Source organism: Leucoraja erinacea, chromosome 7 (genome assembly GCF_028641065.1).
Source record: "Leucoraja erinacea ecotype New England chromosome 7, Leri_hhj_1, whole genome shotgun sequence".
NCBI lineage: Eukaryota > Metazoa > Chordata > Chondrichthyes > Rajiformes > Rajidae > Leucoraja > Leucoraja erinaceus.
Window position 1 is genome coordinate 57,179,981 of NC_073383.1, and position 19,146 is coordinate 57,199,126.

Genomic DNA, 19,146 nt, shown 5'->3' on the forward strand with positions numbered 1-19,146 from the left:
CTTATACATTTCTTCCTTCACTGTTTGCAATTATGAATATTTGATCACAGATTAAAAAAAAAATGGTCAAACCAGTGGTTGTTAAACAGCTCAGACTATGAATAAAAACATTCTGGAATCTTAACAATTGTAGTTTTCATTGCAGACTATTAAGACTGAATATTATCAAGAACATCAAGAATCATGGCTTTTAAATGGTATGAAAGGTTATTATCCTGATACCATGTTATTAAGATCTCTGTCTCTCTCCTATACATCTTGTCATTATTTGTGATTCGGCCCACTTCAGTGGTGCTAGGTGAAAACCTGTAAATGCAATTGAATTGGAGTGGATTTTGGCCATACAGTTGTGAGTGTGTAGGGAGTGCAGTTGGGTACCGAGAACACATCTTTGTGAGCCACCGGTGTAGAACACTATTGTGGGGGTGGTGTTGTCACCTATTCTCACTAATTATGGTCTGTGGGTCAAAAAGTGAGGGTCCAGTGGCGATGTGGGGTTGGGGGTGTTGAAGGAAGACCTATTGCTAATAGGTGGTCTAACATAAAAGTCCTTGTTGTCCAGGTGGTCAGAGAGGAAGAGTGCAGGGGAGAATTTAGTGTGGACCTGGGGAGAAACATGGTGAAATTAGGTCACTGTAGGATTCGGCTCGAGTGCACATTCAATATGCAGTCATGGGACATTGCGTACCTGCCTTCTCTCAGGAGTGATCCCCTTAGCCACAAGTGGCTAACTCCCTCTTAAAATAGCCAATGAACTGGCCTCAACTACCCTCTGTTTCCAGAGATTCACCACTCTCTGCGTTTCCACAGTTTTGCAGTCAGGAGTTATATACAGTGGCTTGCAAAAGTATTCATACCCCTTGAACTTTTCCACATTTTGTCACGTTACAACCACAAACGTAAATGTATTTTATTGGGATTGTATGTGATAGACCAACACAAAGTGGCACATAATTGTGAAGTGGAAGGAAAATGATACATGGTTTTCGAATTTTTTTTACAAATAAAAAACTGAACAGTGTGGCGTGCAAAAGTATTCAGCCCCCTTTACTCTGATACCCCTAAATAAAATCCAGTGCAACCAATTCTTCAGAAGTCACCTAATTAGTAAATAGAGTCCACTTGTGTGTAATCTAATCTCAGTATAAATACAGCTGTTCTGTGAAGGCCTCAGAGGTTTGTTAGAGAACATTAGTGAACAAACAGCATCATGAAGCCCAAGGAACACACCAGACAGGTCAGGGATAAAGCTGTGGAGACGTTTAAAGCAGGGTTAGGTTATAAAAAAAAATATCCCAAGCTTTGAACATCTCACGGAGCACTGTTCAATCCATCATCCGAAAATGGAAAGAGCTGCAAACCTACCAAGACATGGCCGTCCACCTAAACTGACAGGCCGGGCAAGGAGAGCATTGATCAGAGAAGCAGCCATGGTAACTCTGGAAGAGCTGCAGAGATCCACAACTCAGGTGGGAGAATCTGTCCACAGGACAACTATTAGTCGTGCACTCCACAAATCGGGCCTTTATGGAAGAGTGGCAAGAAGAAAGCCATTGTTGAAAAAAAGCCATAAGAAGTCCCGTTTGCAGTTTGCCACAAGCCATGTGGGGGACACAGCAAACAAGTGGAGGAAGGTGCTTTGGTCAGATGAGACCAAAATTGAAGTTTTTGGCCTAAATGCAAAATGCTATGTGTGGCAGAAAACTAACACTGCACATCACCCTGAACACACCATCCCCACTGTGAAACATGGTGGTGGCAGCATCATGCTGTGGGGATGCTTTTCTTCAGCAGGGACAGGGAAGCTGGTCATTCGCTCCATAGATGCTGCTGCACCCGCTGAGTTTCTCCAGCTTTTTTGTGTACCTTAGAGTTGATGGGAAGATGGATGGAGCCAAATACAGGGCAATCTTGGAAGAAAACCTGTTAGAGTCTGTAAAAGACTTAAGACTGGGGCAGAGGTTCACCTTCCAGCAGGACAACGACCCTAAACATACAACCAGAGCTACAATGGAATGGTTTAGATCAAAGCATATTCATATGTTAGAATGGCCCAGTCAAAGTCCAGACCTAAATCCAATTGAAAATCTCTGGCAAGACTTGAAAATTGCTGTTCACAGACGCTCTACATCCAATCTGACTGAGCTTGAGCAATTTTGCAAAGAAGAATGGGCAAAAATGGCAGTCTCTAGATGTGCAAAGCTGGTAGAGACATACCACAAAAGACTTGCAGCTGTAATTGCAGCAAAAGGTGGTTCTACAAAGTATTAACTCAGGGGGGCTGAATACTTTTGCACACAACACTTTTCAGTTTTTTATTTGTAAAAAAAATTGAAAACCATGTATCATTTAACTTCCACTTCACAATTATGCACCACTTTGTGTTGGTCTATCACATAAAATCCCAATAAAATACATTTATGTTTGTGGTTGTAACGTGACAAAATGTGGAAAAGTTCAAGGGGTATGAAAACTTTTGCAAGCCACTGTACTTTTGGAAGGTTTCAGTTTCAGCAGGCTCAAAGCAAGATGACTTAATGCTCCTGGTGCTAAGCGCAAGAATGAAAAAAAAAAATTGCTGGGAAATGTCAGTGTCTGCAGGGAGATGTTGATACAAAGTCAACAGAGTTTAAGTCTGAAGAATGATCCCAACCCAAAACATCACCCATCCCTTTTCTCCAGAGAAGCTGTATGACCCGCTGAGTTACTCCAGCACTTTGTGTCTATCTTGGGTATAAACCAGCAACTGCAGTTCCTTGTTTCTACTTTCTAAAAACCAAATTGTTGACTTTTGTCAGAAGTGAGAAAAGTTCAATATAAAACATTATTAATTTGTAGAGGGAGAAGGAGAAAAACAACGGGAATGTATGTAATTCAGTTGGTCCAAAGGAAGATTGAATGACTCAACTGGTGGTGGTGCCTTTGGGAGAGATTAAAGAAGATTATCTAGGGGAGACTTGAATACAACAGAGAGAAAGGATGACAGAAAAACACAATTATAGAACTGTTATAGAAAGCAGTATAATTGTTGGATATCTGAAAACAAAACAGAAAATACTGGAAAGACTGTGTGAATTAAAGAGCATCAGTGTGTAGAGAAAAGCCAAGTTAATATATCTGGTTATGCAAGACCATACAGCTGCTGTTAACCGTTACTCACAAATACAGTCAAAGGTACATTATTTTCAAACATTAAGATTGTGATAAGTTATCTTTCCTTGCTAGTAGTTGTTTCTAATTTTGTTTTATAACATTTATCACCATTAGTTTCACATCATCAAAATATGCTCATAAATTCCATCAGCTGCACGAACACAAGTTAGGTGCCCATAATAGACAATAGCCAATAGGTGCAGGAGTACACCATTTCGCCCTTCAAGCCAGCACCACCATTCAATGTGATCATGGCTGATCATCCCCAATCAGTACCCCGTTCCTGCCTGCTCCCCATATCCCCTGACTCCCCTATTTTTAAGAGCTCTATCTAGCTCTCTCTTGAAAGCATCCAGAGAACCTGCCTCCATCACCCTCTGAGGCAGAGAATTCCACAGACTCACCACTCTCTGTGAGAAAAAAATGTTTCCTCGTCTCCGTTCTAAATGGTTTACTCCTTATTCTTAAACTGTGGCCCTTGGTTCTGGACTCCCCCAACATCGGGAACATGTTTCCTGCCTCTAGCGTGTCCAAGCCCTTAACAATCTTATATGTTTCAATGAGATGCCCTCTCATCCTTCTAAACTCCAGAGTGTACAAGCCCAGCTGCTCCATTCTCTCAGCATATGATAGTCCCGCCATCCCGGGAATTAACCTTGTAAACCTACGTTGCACTCCCTCAATCCTCAAATTAGGGTACCAAAACTGCACACAATACTCCAGGTGTGGTCTCACTAGGGCTCTGTGCAACTGCAGAAGGACCTCTTTGCTCTTACATTCGATTCCTCTAGTTATAAAGTCCAACATGCCATTCGCTTTCTTTACTGCCTGCTGTACCTGCATGCTTACTTTGTTTACTTACAATTTCACTGAGAATAATCAACTTTGGGAACAGGTCCCAATGACTTACATTGATAAATCACAATGATTTGCATTGTGATTCTTCCCTTATGCTGTCCTGTTTGTAGCACAGCATAATGGAAGATTTTCTATGCCTGTAAATCCTAAGCATTTAAACAGTATAAAGATATTTAAACTGAATAGCAATCAAAATATCACTGCTGGAATGTGTTTGTAGTTTGAGGTGTTTATGATGTTAATTAAATATTAAAAATGGTAAATCAAAAAGGATAATAAATTGCATAACAGAATTGACAATATGGGAAAATTGTAATTTAACCTGGTCAATATTCGATCATTAAAGATTGCATAGAAGTGCAGGCACACACAACAGATTAGTATGCCAATCCAGTAATACAATAGCAATAAAGATCCTTTACGCTCTATCCTTTCCACTATATTAGAAATATCAATAGCAACATCTCTGACAGGAAACTGGACACAAAGGATATTCCACATTCACTTCATTAAGCACATCATCACCGTTGAGTTACTCTAGCATTTTGTGTCAATAATCAAGGTCGTTTGATCAAATGTATGATGTTAGGAAACACGGCTTCTTCCAACATATAATCCCAGGTGGGTGCTATGGCTGATCACACTGGAGGATTGCATACCATCACTGGACCTGACCTTGGGGCACATGATGGTTGACAAGGCAGCACACAGATAAACTTGGCCTTAAACATCATGGGTTTGAACAGTTTGGCATCATCTGAAGAGCGTAGTTGCCTGCCAACATTTTACAGGTTCCCCACACTCTGCCTGGAACAGGCAATTGAGGTGAACAGCAAGCTAACACAGTCAGTCAGAACAAAGAACCACTTAATCCAAAAAAAGACCTCTGATCAAACTGTAAACTCAGGTTTTCAAATAAAGAGTTTCTTGAAATGAAGGAAAACCAATTATATTTTGCTTTAAAAAATCTGGATTTATAATAAAGTAAAGTAAAGTAAAGTAAATTTACTCAATTTAGAAATACCTTTGCGTAAGGGACATTGCTGGTGTCAACATCAAAAGACTGTATATCGTGTGATAAGACACAATATTGGACATTAATATCGTAGGCAATGAACAGTGAAGATTAATTAGCATTATGTCAAAAATGTGAAAATATAGTCTTCGAGAGAATATGAGATCTTTAAACTAAATTGAAGAGTTCTCTCCAGTTGAGAACAAAGCAACATGAAACCCTTCTTCAGACGATTTTGTTTACTTTGGTTAATTGAGATGATTAATCTTTAACATGGAAACATGTGAATGCATATCATGTTTTTCATAAACCCAAGAACTCCCAATGCACAAACTAAACAATGGTGCTTTTCATGCATAGATATAGTTATGGAAAAGCTTCCAGATATATGTATTTGGCTTATATGTCAAATATACTTGACGTATATCTACAGATAACATAGTTAGTTCATAAATATGTTTTGCCAAAGATGAGAGCTGGGGCGGGGACAATTGCATGTACAAAATGAAAAATGAATGGGTCTGAAGAAGAGAAAGGCATTGAGCTATGGGGATAGAGCAGGGAAGTAGAGTGATTTATTTAATGAAGTAAAAGTTGTTACATAAACAGTGGGAGGATAGTTTTGTGCTACTCTTTGAGCTTACAAAGGTTATTCACCAAATCGAATAACATATTCTGGATGTGATCTCATTAAAACATTGCTTCATCTTAGCTTCAAGTTATCTGAGTTATTCTCTTCTGATGTGGCAAAAGAGTTTGTTATATTTTCTGCTAGATGAATTCTGCTTTGATAAGTAAAGACCAAATTTTATCACCATTCAAAACTATGTTTCAATCAGTATTATCTCAAATAGATACAATATATTTAAATAGCCGGTTAGGTTATGATGGGAGATGATGAGCTTCATAGATCCCCTGTAACTATTATTTTGTAGGTTTTGCAGGTCTTCTTCAGCAACCATTATATTAATATTTATTTGTGGTGGCTCTACGAAAAACAATCTTCATGCAAATATGGTCAAGATTAATGAATATACAAATGCTTTCTTCCTTTGCTTGTCATGACCAGTTACTATGGATGTCTCCAAAGGTGCAGATTGATGCTATTTATTCATAGGTATTGCCTTATATTTCATGGCAATTCAGAGTGGATATGCAGAATTTAACTATTTCTGACCAGCTTATTAGACTTTATTAATTCCCTTACTTGCCTGTTTTTTTTCAGCAGCCAAGTTATTTCAAATTCCACAAATGTCTTTTTGATATAATGCATAACTAGAATACTAGGAATAAGTTATAATATGTCCATGTTTTTCTTTGGTGAGTCTCTAGGGAAATAATAATCATGTTGAAAAGTTTGAAACGTATTTAACAAAAGCTAACTAATCTCATAAATACCATGCATGTGTATATTTTGTCAAAATAAATCTGCAAGCACATTTTTTGCAAAACATAGCCAAAATGTAAATTAAAATAAACAATAAGACTGAATGAGTAATTGGGAAACATGAGTTCCAATCCTAATTTTGCAGCTGGCGATTTTAAACTTAATCAATTAAATAATCTGGAATAAAGTTCTAATATCTAGAAAACATTGTTGTAAATTCCCACCTAGTTAATATCATTTTGGAGAAGAAATCAAATCTGCCATTCAGTTTCATGGGTCAATTACTAGTTGACTATTCAGTCTTTCACAGGACATGGACACTGTCCCTTATTTAATTTAATTTAATTTCACAGTATTAAGTTGTCCATGAACAAATAGCTTGTGTGGACATTTTCAGGAAGTCATGCAGTCAACCACATTGCTGTTGGTCTGAAGCAATGAATGGTTTAATTAGAGAAGGATGACAAATAGTCTTTGCACATAAAAGCGGACACACGACAATCTTCCTCCATGATGTCCTATAGATGTGCTGAATAAAAATCATGGAGTTAGTGTCCTGGTGGACTAAATCGGATTGACATGCTGCAGATGATCAGTAGAAAGTCCAATTATTTGGGAGAACTATGACTGGAAAATCTGGCAGAGGAAAAGCCCAAGTGATTGGGAGAAGATTCAGGTGAGTCTGTCGTGAAAAAGGAAGAAAAGAGGACCAGGGTAGAAGTTGGATTGGGTCAGGGAGATGATTGAGGAGTAAATCAAGGGAATGGTCAGGATATGTTATTAAGGAAGTTGTTATGGGTTTGGAGAGATGAGATGGGAGGAGAGGGCATCAGTAGGGAGGACAAATGAAAGAGATATCTACATGTTCTAAGTAAAGGGTGAAAAGTAAAGGAGGATATGTAGTGGAATGTATCTAATGGAAGCCTCTTGCTCCCCAAGAATGTAGGATGGTACTCTTTAACTAGCAATTTTTGATGCCTCTATTCTCTGATTAAAGCTATTTACAACTTCTTCAGCCTTGTTTAAGTCGTGGAATTTTTTGAAATTATACTCAATCAAAAGCCAAAGTCAATTTTATTAATCACATGCACATCACATGCAGTGAAATGAATTTGCCAGCAGCGACACACTTAAAAAGAATACACAATACACAATAAAAATTTAACACAAACATCCACCACAGCATTCTTCACTGTGGTGGAAGGCAACAAAGTTAGCCAGTCCTCCTCCTTTGTTCACCCGTGGTCGGGGCCATAGACCCTCCATAGTCGCCGCTACAGACGGCCTGATGTACAGTCGGAGGAACATACTCCACGGCTTGGAGGTCCCGAATCGGCACTTTCCTACCGGAGTCCGAGGCTTCAGGATGTTATAGGCCCCAAGCCGGCAGTCGGAGCTCTTCTCCGGCAATCCCTGGCGAGGGATCCCAGGCGCTGGATGGTAAGTCCACTCCCCGCCCATGGCTAGAAACTCCATAGACGGTGGCTTCAGGATGTTATAGGCCGTGGGCCGGCAGTCGGAGCTTTTCTTGGCGATCCCCGGCAAGGATGATAAGTCCACTCCATGCCCGTGGCTAGAATCTCCGCGGACCACAGATCCCACAGTGCCAAAGTCACCAGACCCACCTGGCAAGGGTCACCTGCTCTGCGATGGAAAGTCCACGCTGCGCCTGTTGCTGATGCTCTGGGCCCGACTTCGGAAAAGGTCGCTCTAATCCATGGTGTTAGGCCACGAGAGAGGCGACATAAAAAAGTCGCCTCTCCGTGAGGAGGCGGCCAAAAGCGGTTTCCCCCTTACCCCTCCTCACCACCCCCCACATAAGACATACCAAGAGACACCCAAACTAACATTAGGCATACCAAGTAGCTTTGTGACACCCAAACTAACACTAGACACTCTTAAGTAGCGTTGTGTTTGGTTTAACTGTGGATGCTCAGTGGCCTTCCTACATAATCATGACATTCAGATGTGGAGTGTAGACTGAAAAACCCAAAATATAGTATGGATATGCAAAGCAACTTACTACATTTTATTTTTTTTTTTTTTTTTTAATTTTTTATTTTATTAGAAGTAAGTACAATCATATGGCACCAAAGTGCCTAATATATATTTTCATAATACATTTTATGTACAACTTCTTTTTTTTTTGTTACATTGAAAAAAGATTAGAATAAGAAAAAAGAAGTTAGATAGTAAAGGATAGAAAGATGTGAAATATATAGTGTGTGAAGAAAGAAAACGAGTAAATGAAGAAAGTTGAGAATGAGAAAATAGAAAATAAATAAATAATAAAATAAAATTAAAAAATGAGATCAATATTTATAATCTTGACCAACCCTTGTCCAGTCCTGAAACAATTATTTTTTACAATTGTGTTGCACCATATGATTCCAAAAAAACGACGAATGGAGACCAACTCGTTATGAATTGGTCTGATTTATCCATTAGGAGGAATCGCATTTCCTCAAGATGAGCGGTGTCCAACATACTTGCAATCCACACTTTAAGTGTTGGTATTGATGTACCCTTCCAAAATTTAAGTATTAATTTTGTTGCTATTATTAAACCATAGTTAAAGAATAGATTTTGAGATGTGTTCAATTTATCCGCATCTTCCATTACACCAAATATAATAATTTCAGTATTAGGTTCCATTCTTGTCTTGAATAATTTTGTAAATATTTCAAAAATATCATTCCGAAATCTATAAAGTTTTATGCAGGAAACTAAGGAGTGTGTTATAGTTGCATTTTGAGCTAGACATTTATCACAAGTGGTGCATATATTTGGATAAAATTGGTTCAATGTTGTTTTTGAATAATATAATCTATGTACAATTTTAAATTGAATTAGATTATGTCTTACATTAATTGAACATTTGTGAATATATATCAAGTATTTTCCCCATGTAATCTTCGTGATTTTTATCATTAGTTCCCGTTCCCACTTCTGTAAGTACCTTTGTCGATGATAGGTCTATATTTAGAATACTATTATATAAATATGATATTAATTTTTGTGAGTCAGCTTCAATATTCATTGCTTCTTCCAATACTTCAGAGGTTATTTTTTGATATCCTTGTATATATTTTTTCATGAAATCGCAAATCTGAAGATATTTAGAATTTTGGTTGTTTTTCAATTTAAATTTTAATTGTAATTGTTGGAATGATAGTAGGTTTCCCATTTCATACATATCCCCGATCCTTCTAATTCCGAGACTTTCCCATTGGTTATATGTCTTATCAATAAGAGATTAACTTTGTAATATATAAAAGTATATCGTCTGCATATAATGAGATTTTATTCTTTGAGTCCCTGGTATTATAGCCCTGAATATTCGGATGAATTCTTATACTTTCTGCCAGGGGTTCTACATAAGGGCACATAGCCGGGGTCATAATAACGAAAACCTCTGCCTTTTTCAGTCCCTTGATTGTCCTTGAAAACTTTGAGAGGGCGGCCCGCAGAGGTTATTAGTTAAAATTCTTGCGGTCGGTCCTCGAAGAAAGGGGAACTAAATCCCATTGTTATAAAGAATCTGCTCCCATTGCGCGAGGGTGTAGTAATTGACAATAAGTATTGCCACTCTACTGATCAAATGCTTTCTCTGCATCCAAAGAAATAATTGATATATATCTTCTTCCTCTACTTTATGCGAATACAAATTATCGCTCCTTAAACAGACGTCTCACCCCTTATTAAATGCCATGTGTATATTTTAGGTATCCAACCCCGCCCATTGCACCGGCGCGGGGGATTTATCAACTGTCTTACGTAAGCTATATTTGCTTATTCTTCTTGCTAAGATTTTCTGGTCCCCATTTAAAAGTGATATAGCTCGGAGAATGAGACCACAGGCAGCTTCCAAATCTTTATCTTCCAGAGGAATAAGCGTCCCCGTAGTTGATTCTGTTAGTGTTTCAGGTGCGTTTTTTCTTTAGGTTGCGGATGAGGGGGCGTATTTTTTTATATATGTCTTTAGCCACGTTCGCTAGTCTTAGACTTTTAAATTACTCTTCCTTTGTTTTGCAGATTTATCTAGGGCGGTACAGTTCCCAGTCTCAGCTCCATTCCCCCCCCCCCAGAGACGTCAGGACCACATTTGGTAATTAAACTCTGATCCCATGTCTCACAATTTTATGCAAAAAATTGGGGGTTGCTCCAACTCAAAATTCGGAACATGAATATTTATCAAAGTTAGTGGGGTTGCATAACTTTTCTCCCAAAACTAAAATATACCTTCCCTCTTTATCTGATATAGTATTCTTTAATTTAAAAGGTATACCTTTTCAGGATAACAGAAGCCGTACCCCTAGATTTAGAGCGAAAGTGGCAGTTAGCCCACAGCCCGAGCTGGCCCCCTATCCAATTCGCCCCCAATCTCACTGCAAGTTTGTTGATTTCAGAGAATGTTTCCTGCAAAAACTCTAGCCCAGTCCCGCTTTTCTAGAGGAACCCGGGTTGGGCAAAAGGGGGCGCCCCTCGGGCTGTGGGCGAACTGCACCCCTTAGCGGCCAACTCGGGCAGCGTAATTCCTCCATTCTTTGGAGGGATCGGGAGACACAGTAAATCAAGGTAATATTCCTGCAATCACTTATGGTGCTGCCCAATACCTCAGTAACCTCTCCTACACTTGGGTCCCGTCACCCAGATTATCTCGCAGAGAATTATACTGCTAACCTCCCTCCTTCTTGTAAAGTGCCTTAGAAAAAGAAAGACAAAATGTGATATACAATTACTTTAAAAAAATATAAACAGATATAAATCTCGATTGTGCTTAAAAATAAAGGTGCTAAAAGGTATCTAAGGTAAAAAGATACCTTAAAGACGATGATGGCAAAAAATGTATAGACCTCCGTGATGTTGTTATACATTGACCTCCTCCCCCTTGGTGAAGCCTCCTAAAAAGTTACATACCGTTTCATATTTTGTCTTTTTTTATATGAGTTTATTGAACCAGCGCCAGTGAAATATCAAGAGAAAAAAAAAAAAAAAATTATCAGAAAGAGACACAAGGAGTAAAAAAAAACAAATATAGAACACAACATATACACGATTATATAAGTATATACGTCCTTCCAACTTATCCAATCTTAATATAATCTAAACTTTCCCATATATATCCACCCAGGATTCTTACATAATATCCCATTCTATAACTACGGTACAAGCGTACCAATCATACAAGCAGGTACCAAAGGGTTAACTATAACTACCGTACAAGCAGGTGCCAAGGGGTTAAACTTTGAGCTTTTCATCCAAGGTTGAATATAACCAAGCTCTCTGAATAACACATTCCAGCGAGATAAGCTTTATAATTGTCTGGGTAGCTGGCCATTTTAATCAGTTCAAAACTCTGTAAAAAGTTCAATCTTCTTCCTTGTCAGCAGCTTGCCCCAATGTTTTCTTAACGATATCCTCTGCATACTTTAAAGCTTTTCCGGGATCTGCAAATGAGCGTTCAACGCCGTTGTAAGATACCTTCATTTTTCCGGGAAAGTAAATTCCATATCTTACTCCCGGGACATCCCTCAAAGTGTGTCTTGCCGGTGTAAACAATCTCAATTTCTGGACTACCTCGGGAGAGTAATCGCGAAATATTCGCACATTACCCCCACGGTATGTCAGCTTCTTCCCATGAATAATCTTTTTCAATATAAATTCCACTGAAGAGATGTCATGGAATTTCACAATTATCTGTCTTGAATAATTTGTTCCTCTTGCAACATACCCAACTCGGTGAGCGACGTCTATTCTTGGTTCTTCCGACAGTTCAAAGACATCTTTCAGTAAATCAGTAACGAAAGTACATGCTTAAGATTCATGTCCCTCTCATCCTTCCTCTACTCCGAGAATCCTCACGTTATATCTTCAAGCTCTTGCTTCCAGGTCCAGACATTTATCAGTCATTCTTCCAAGTTTTTCCTCTTCAGTTTTCTGTGATTGTTTCAAACTCTTTATTTCCGAGACAATCTCTTTTATCTCATTCTCCATCTCTTCCATTATCTCATCCAGCTTTCCGATATCAACCTTTACACCTTTAAATTTCTTGTTGTAATCAGTTTCAATTCTGACACACTCTTATCAAATTCCTTATACTGCTTTTTCAGTTCTTTTAACTCATTGCAAGTATTATCAATTTTTTGAGAAATTCTCTCCATGCTAGTCTCCATACTCTGCTTGTTACTCTCCATATGAGACTCCATACTTTGCATCTTCTCCAGTGTAATGGTGATTGTAGCAGTCATATCTAAAAGCATTTGCTTTACCTCCTTCTCCTTCTCCTTCTTGTCTCCTTTTGTTGTCATTTCAAGCAGAGACCCTTGGCTGTAAGATTCCTCTTCTACATTTTATTTTTTGCTGAAATTATTTTGCATTGCAAATATAATATAGCATTTAACAGTATCAATTCTAGACTGCAGACATTCTGTTAGGGAAGTGACAGGATGAAAAGGCTATTTTACTTCGGAGTCACGTGAGTGACTACGTGAAGAACCCAGCCAGGACGCATGCGTAGCATATCGCTACACGCATTGCAACGAGTCACAGCAGGGGGAACGACGTTCCCTTAGCGGCAAAATTTGAAAGCCGGGAACAGCAGGTAAGGAGACTCTGCGTTCCAGAATTTGAAAGTCGGGAACAGCAGGTAAGAAGACTCTGCGTTCCTTCCACTTACCTTTCAGGTGGAGACATGGACCAGATCCACGAAGGCTGCGGAAAAGCTGGCGGGGGAGAACCGCGGAGTTGCGGGCAGCCAGCGGCAGCAGCCAAAGGCACGCCAATCTCCCGTAATGGGAACAGCTGTGCCCGACTTCGCTCCCGACTTCGCTCCCGCACCGGCCAAGCCGGGCGGGAGAGTGAAGCAAAAACTAACAGGGTCGTTGACTCCGAGGAGTCCGACTCTGAATTGCCGCGAGCGGCCAGTGCCTGTGCGCATTGGAGCCGGTTGGAGCGGCTTCAGGAGCAGCCGCGAGCGGCCAGTGGACGTGCGCATTGGAGCCGGTTGGAGCGGCTGGGAGCGGGGAACAAAGCAGCCGTGATGGCCAGTACCCGTGAGCATTGGAGCCGGTTGGAGCGGCTGCAGGAGGAACAGCTTCAAGCAGCCACGATGGCCAGTGCCCATGAGCATTTGAGCCAGTTGGTGCGGCTACAGGAAGAACAGCTTCAAGCAGCCGCGACGGCCAGTGCCCGTGAGCATTAGAGCTGGTTAGAGCGGCTGCAGGAGGAAATACTCCAAAGTGGCAGGCTCCGGGAGATGGAGGCTAGCCACAGTGGGCAGTTAGTAAGCCCCACAGCAGTGCCTCTTTTAGGGCTGCACAGTGTTTCTCTCTCATCAGAGGGAATCACTGGGGGTCAATCTTGGGCTGACTGCAGGAGCTGGAGCTGGAGCAGGAGCGGCTTCAGGAGCAGCCGCGACGGCCAGTGCCCGTGAGCATTGGAGCCGGGTGGAGTGGCTGCAGGAACTGGAGCAGGAGCTGCCTCAAGAGTAGCGGCTTCAGGAGCAGCCGCGACGGCCAGTGACCATGTGCATTGGAGCCGGTTGGGTGCCCAAGAGCATCGGAGCCAGCTGGAGCGGCTGTTGGAGCAGGTAAGTAGCAGGCTCCGGGAGATGGAGACTAGTCACAGGGGGCAGCTAGTAAGTCCTACAGCAGTACCTCTTGTAGGGCTGCACAATGTTCTCCCTCATCAGAGGGGAGTATAGGGGGTTAATTCTGGGCTGAACCTGAACAGGGGTGCAGAACATACCCCTAGTGCACATGGGTTGCAGAAAACCTATTGGAAGGCACTTACCATCAGGGAACTGCAAAACACTGAATGTTCCCAGTATCAACCAGTGTATTTGAAAACATGGCAGGGCAGGGACTTGAACCGAAAGAAAGTTCCAAAAGTCCTAAAAGCGGGTATTACGGGTTTCGTCCACACAATAAACAAAAAAGACATGACACCAGATCACCAGGATGCACTGGCCTTATTTTGCAAACTACCAATACGAGTAAACAGCATTAGGAAGAAGTACCATCCAACCGGCTTTAGACCCTAATTTGCAGGCCTATGCAAACCTGGAACCTCCATACCACCAATATTAAAATTTGGAGGCAACTTATCTAAACAGGTAAAGAACTTGACATAGAGGGAAACCCTGGGGCTCATTAAAGCAACGTCTAAAAACTACTTCCTGGGGAATGCGCTAACCCTCAACACAGACCCAACTACAGATCCAGACACCGGCACCTCAACGTCCACGGAGGATGCCGAAAAAGTAACAAATCTACTTATAGTAACCATGGAGGAAGAAGTATAGGGTTATACCATAGAATTATTCAAAACATAATCCTCCAGTTCAGCATGTACCGAACTGAATGTTCATGCTTACAGGCAAAGAAATAATCATAAGCGCATAATGAACTACAGTGCCCAAATAAAAAAGGACTAATGGAGGACATCCAACACGAATCACAGGAATTCGTGTCCAAAAATCTTTATCATAAAATAGATGGTGGTTGCCACATCATCATAGATTTGACTAATTTGAATACTTTCGTACTTTATATTCATTACTAGATGGGAACCTTTGTTACTGCAAAGGTATTGATCCTAGGTTACTACATGGCAAGCATCGTATTAAAAAATGCTTACTATACAGTACCCATTAGAGGTGACCACAGATGTATTTAACACAATGGATCATCTGCGGTTTCACTCTTAACTCAGCTCACATGTCAGTGACTTTGCCGTAAGAAAAGGTTACAGCCTTAATGGAGGCTTGCAGTAAACTAAACCATCCATCAAACTGGTAGTAGAATGATTGGCATCATAGTGGCTGTGTTCCAGCCACATAAATCGGACCTTTACATTATCAAATTACTGAGCGCAAACATGCGTGCGCTCAAAAATTATGGGGGTCATTCTGACAGACCAAAGAAGCTACCAACAGAGGCCACCATGGTACTAAAATGGTGGAAACATAACATTAGGCATTGTTCCAATCCAAACATTAACAGCTACCCGTCTATGGAACTACATACTGATGGGCACTTGAATGGGATGCTACCAATTCCATCTCCAGCTGTGGGGGAGATGGAATGGACAGGAGGCATCATTACAAACGCTGGGCATAAATACCTGGGAAAGTTGAGTGTATTCCATGGCTTTAAGTCATATTGTTCTGGGTTATATCACCAGTATGTTAGACTACTAATTGACTACACCACCGTGGTAGCATATGTCAACCATATGGGTGGAAACATGTGACTATCAGGCCAACACAATTTGGCAATAATGTATCCAGAAAGATATTTGGATATCAGCTACCAAATTACCAGGTAAACTGAATTTAGTGGCAGACAACAGGTCACGCTAAGTCTAGAACACTGTATGGATGTTGGGGAAAGTATTGCTGGAATTACAGCACGGTATGGAACACCAGTTAACGACCTTTTCACATCCATGCTCACACAAGTTATCGAATTAGGTTCTTGGGAACCAGAACCTGGGGCAGTGGCTACAGATGCATTTTCGCTGCATTGGGGGATTATTTATGCATTCCCTCCTTCTGCCTCATCAGTCGGGTATTTAGGAATAAACAGTAGACTCCGCGTCTGGTATTTTGATAGTACCCGATTGGCCTGCTCAACCATGGGTCCCGGTGATATCGACATGGTTTTAGCAACATGCATCACCATCCATCATAGACCTAATTTACTGGTTCTTCCCGCAACAAGGGGAGTTACCCATGTCATAATTATATAAACCTATTAATTTATAGAGTTGAAAGCACCTCTTCTACACCTGGGACTGACGGACCGAACAGTGGAATTATTTCAGCAGGCCACAGACAGTCCACCAAAAAATCAGTACTTGGTATCATCAAGAAATGGGAAGTACTGTCACAACAATAAACATCACCCACAGATCTATGAACATCCCGTCTGTTCTGGAATTCCTGGCAAGTCTCCATTATGATGAGAGGCTCAGTCATAGTGCCATCAACTGCGCCAGAAGTGCTCTTTGTCAACATACCTGTGGCAAGGAACAGAGCGGCATTCTGTTGGAACACACCCTGGTAACCAAACTCATGGGGGGCATTTTAATATTAATCCCCCACAACCAGGTACTCCCAAATATGGGATGTGAGCATTGTACTGGCCATGTTAAGAAACTGGTCTCCAGCTACAGCTCTGTCCCTACAGAAACTGACTATGAAAACAGTCATGCTGATGGCCTTGGCCACGGCACAAAGGGTCCAGTCACTACAGAAACAAAGGTTGGCCAACATGATTATTTCATCTGGAAATTTAACTTTTCACATTAATGAAATAGTCAAACAGAACAGACAGGGGTTAGCAGGCCTAAAAACAGAATTCAGGCCTACCCGACAGATGGTCGTCTCTGTATTGTAACACACTTACTATTATATATGGAGTATACTAAGATCATCAGAGGGAAGAAATATCACTTTAATCAGCTACAAACAGCCACTCAAAACAGTGACAGTCTAGACCATCTCTAGATGGTTAAAACAGGTCCTAATAAAGGCTGGAGTAGACACTAGCATTTTTAAATCTCACTCCACCAGGGCTGCAGCTACATCGGCAGCTATGAAGTTGGACGTTCCTATGGACCTAATGCTCAAGACAGCAGGATGGTCAACGAAGGAAACTTTCCAACAACTTTATAACAATCCAGTCATTGAACCTGGCATATTTGCAGAAACAAATTTAAGTTCTGTAATATAATTTACCCCATAAATAGGGGCAATAATTGGTGTTAATATTTTTATCGTTGGGTTTCAATATCGTATTGATGTCTAATAATGTTAACTCTATTCTCCCCATAATCAAGGCAGATGTGATGCATGGACTCGTTTCCACGGCATGAAATCACAGAGCTTTAAAATCTTCACGTAGTCACTCACGTGACTCCGAAGTAAAATAGTAAGATTAAACGAGAACTTACCAGATTGAAGTTTGATCGTTATTTTATGAGGAGTAACGTTGAGGGAATACATGCCCTCCGCTCCCACCCTTGATCATATACTCAACTGGTATCTCTTCTCTAATCTTACTATGTTTAGTCATTACAGTTATCTGTGATTTCACACCGCTGCTTTGAAGAATGACACGCATGCGTCCTGGCGGGGTTCTTCACGTACTCCCTCAACGTTACTCCTCATAAAATAACGATCAAACTTCAAACTGGTAAGTTCTCGTTTAATCTTACTATTTTATTGGTGAACAGAAACACATTGTGAAATTTGTACTTTTACCTGTGACAGTGGCTAGTGATGGGAGTGAGTTTGATACAGAATCAAAGATGATGGTTTTAGTCTTCCTAATCTAAAAATCAAAATCTGCAAATGCTGGAAATATGCAATAATAACAGAAACATTTGAAAATGCTCATCATATAAGGTAGCATCAGTGGAGAAAAAAAATATATAGTTAATGTTTTAAGCGGATCTGCTGCAAGTGGCCTCAAGTGGAATCAAAGGAAAAGATTGTATCAGCCCTAATGGAAATGTTTGTAATTTCACTGGTTACAGGGTAGGTTCCAGAAAACTGGAGGATAGCTGACATTCTTGAAGAAAGGTGGCAATAATAGCCTAGTTAACTAAAGGCCGATGAGGCTTAAGACAATGGTAGGTAAGTTATTGGAGACAATCCTAAGGGATAGGAATTGCATATATTTTGAAATGCAGAGGCTGATCAGGCATTGTCAGCATGAAGGCAAATCAGTAAACATTATCTAAATCGACATTAGAAAATGATTTGTCAAAGTCCCATATATGTTATTGCAGAAATTTAAAGAGTGTTTAATTGTTGCATGTCTCGAACATAGAAATTTTTACTTACTGCATCTTTCCAGACACATTAAAATAAACAGAACAACCAAAAACATATACAATAAATTATCAGCTATTCTAGGTAAAACAGGCCATGATTGTGCAAGCCAACAATGTAATGCAACCTCAATAGTGCAAGGTCCATTGTGGTTTAGTGCTGAGGTAGGGTTGTGGTTAGATTTGTACAGGGTGGTTTAAAAATATGATGGTTGATGGGAAGAAGCTGTTCTTGAACCTTGAAGTAATGGTGGACGATGGTTGAATCAAGGAGATTGGATCCAAGTGTTTAAGAAGGAACTGCAGATGCTGGAAAATCGGAGGTAGGCAAAAGTGCTGGAGAAATTCAGTGGGTGCAGCAGCATCTATGGAGCGAAGGAAATAGGCAACGTTTCGGGCCGAATCCCTTCTTCAGACTGATGGAGGGTGGGGAGAAGAAAGGGAAAAGGAAGAGGAGGAACCTGAGGGCTGAGGGAGAGCTGAGAAGGGGAGGAGACAGCAAGGGCTCCTGGAAATTGGAGAATTCAATGTTTATGCGCTAGGGTGCAGACTGCCCAAGCGGAATATGAGGTGCTGCTCCTCCCGATGTCAGGGACATTAAAGAAATGTGGGGGATTTTTGTGTGTTTTTTGCACTGTTGCTATGGCTGTTTGAAATCACATTGATAATTTTCCTCACAGTATATAGATACCTCCATTGGCCCACCATATGGACCATGTGTGTGTGCAAGCGTATGTGCGTGAATGCGATGTGCGCATTGTCATGTCAGCATCTCTTACTTTTCAACCCAACAGTTTCTACACAGCTGTTATCAGGCAACTGAACCATCCCATCACCAACTAGAGGGTGGTGCAGACCTACCATCTATCTCATTGGAGACCCTTGGACTATC

The 19,146-nt window shown here is 40.7% G+C and overlaps 1 protein-coding gene across 1 annotated transcript in view; it reads left to right on the forward strand.

The window, feature by feature from the left end:
- thsd7ba (thrombospondin, type I, domain containing 7Ba) overlaps nucleotides 1-19,146 on the forward strand; it is a 743,639-nt gene that overhangs the window by 598,938 nt on the left and 125,555 nt on the right. The window lies entirely within an intron of this gene.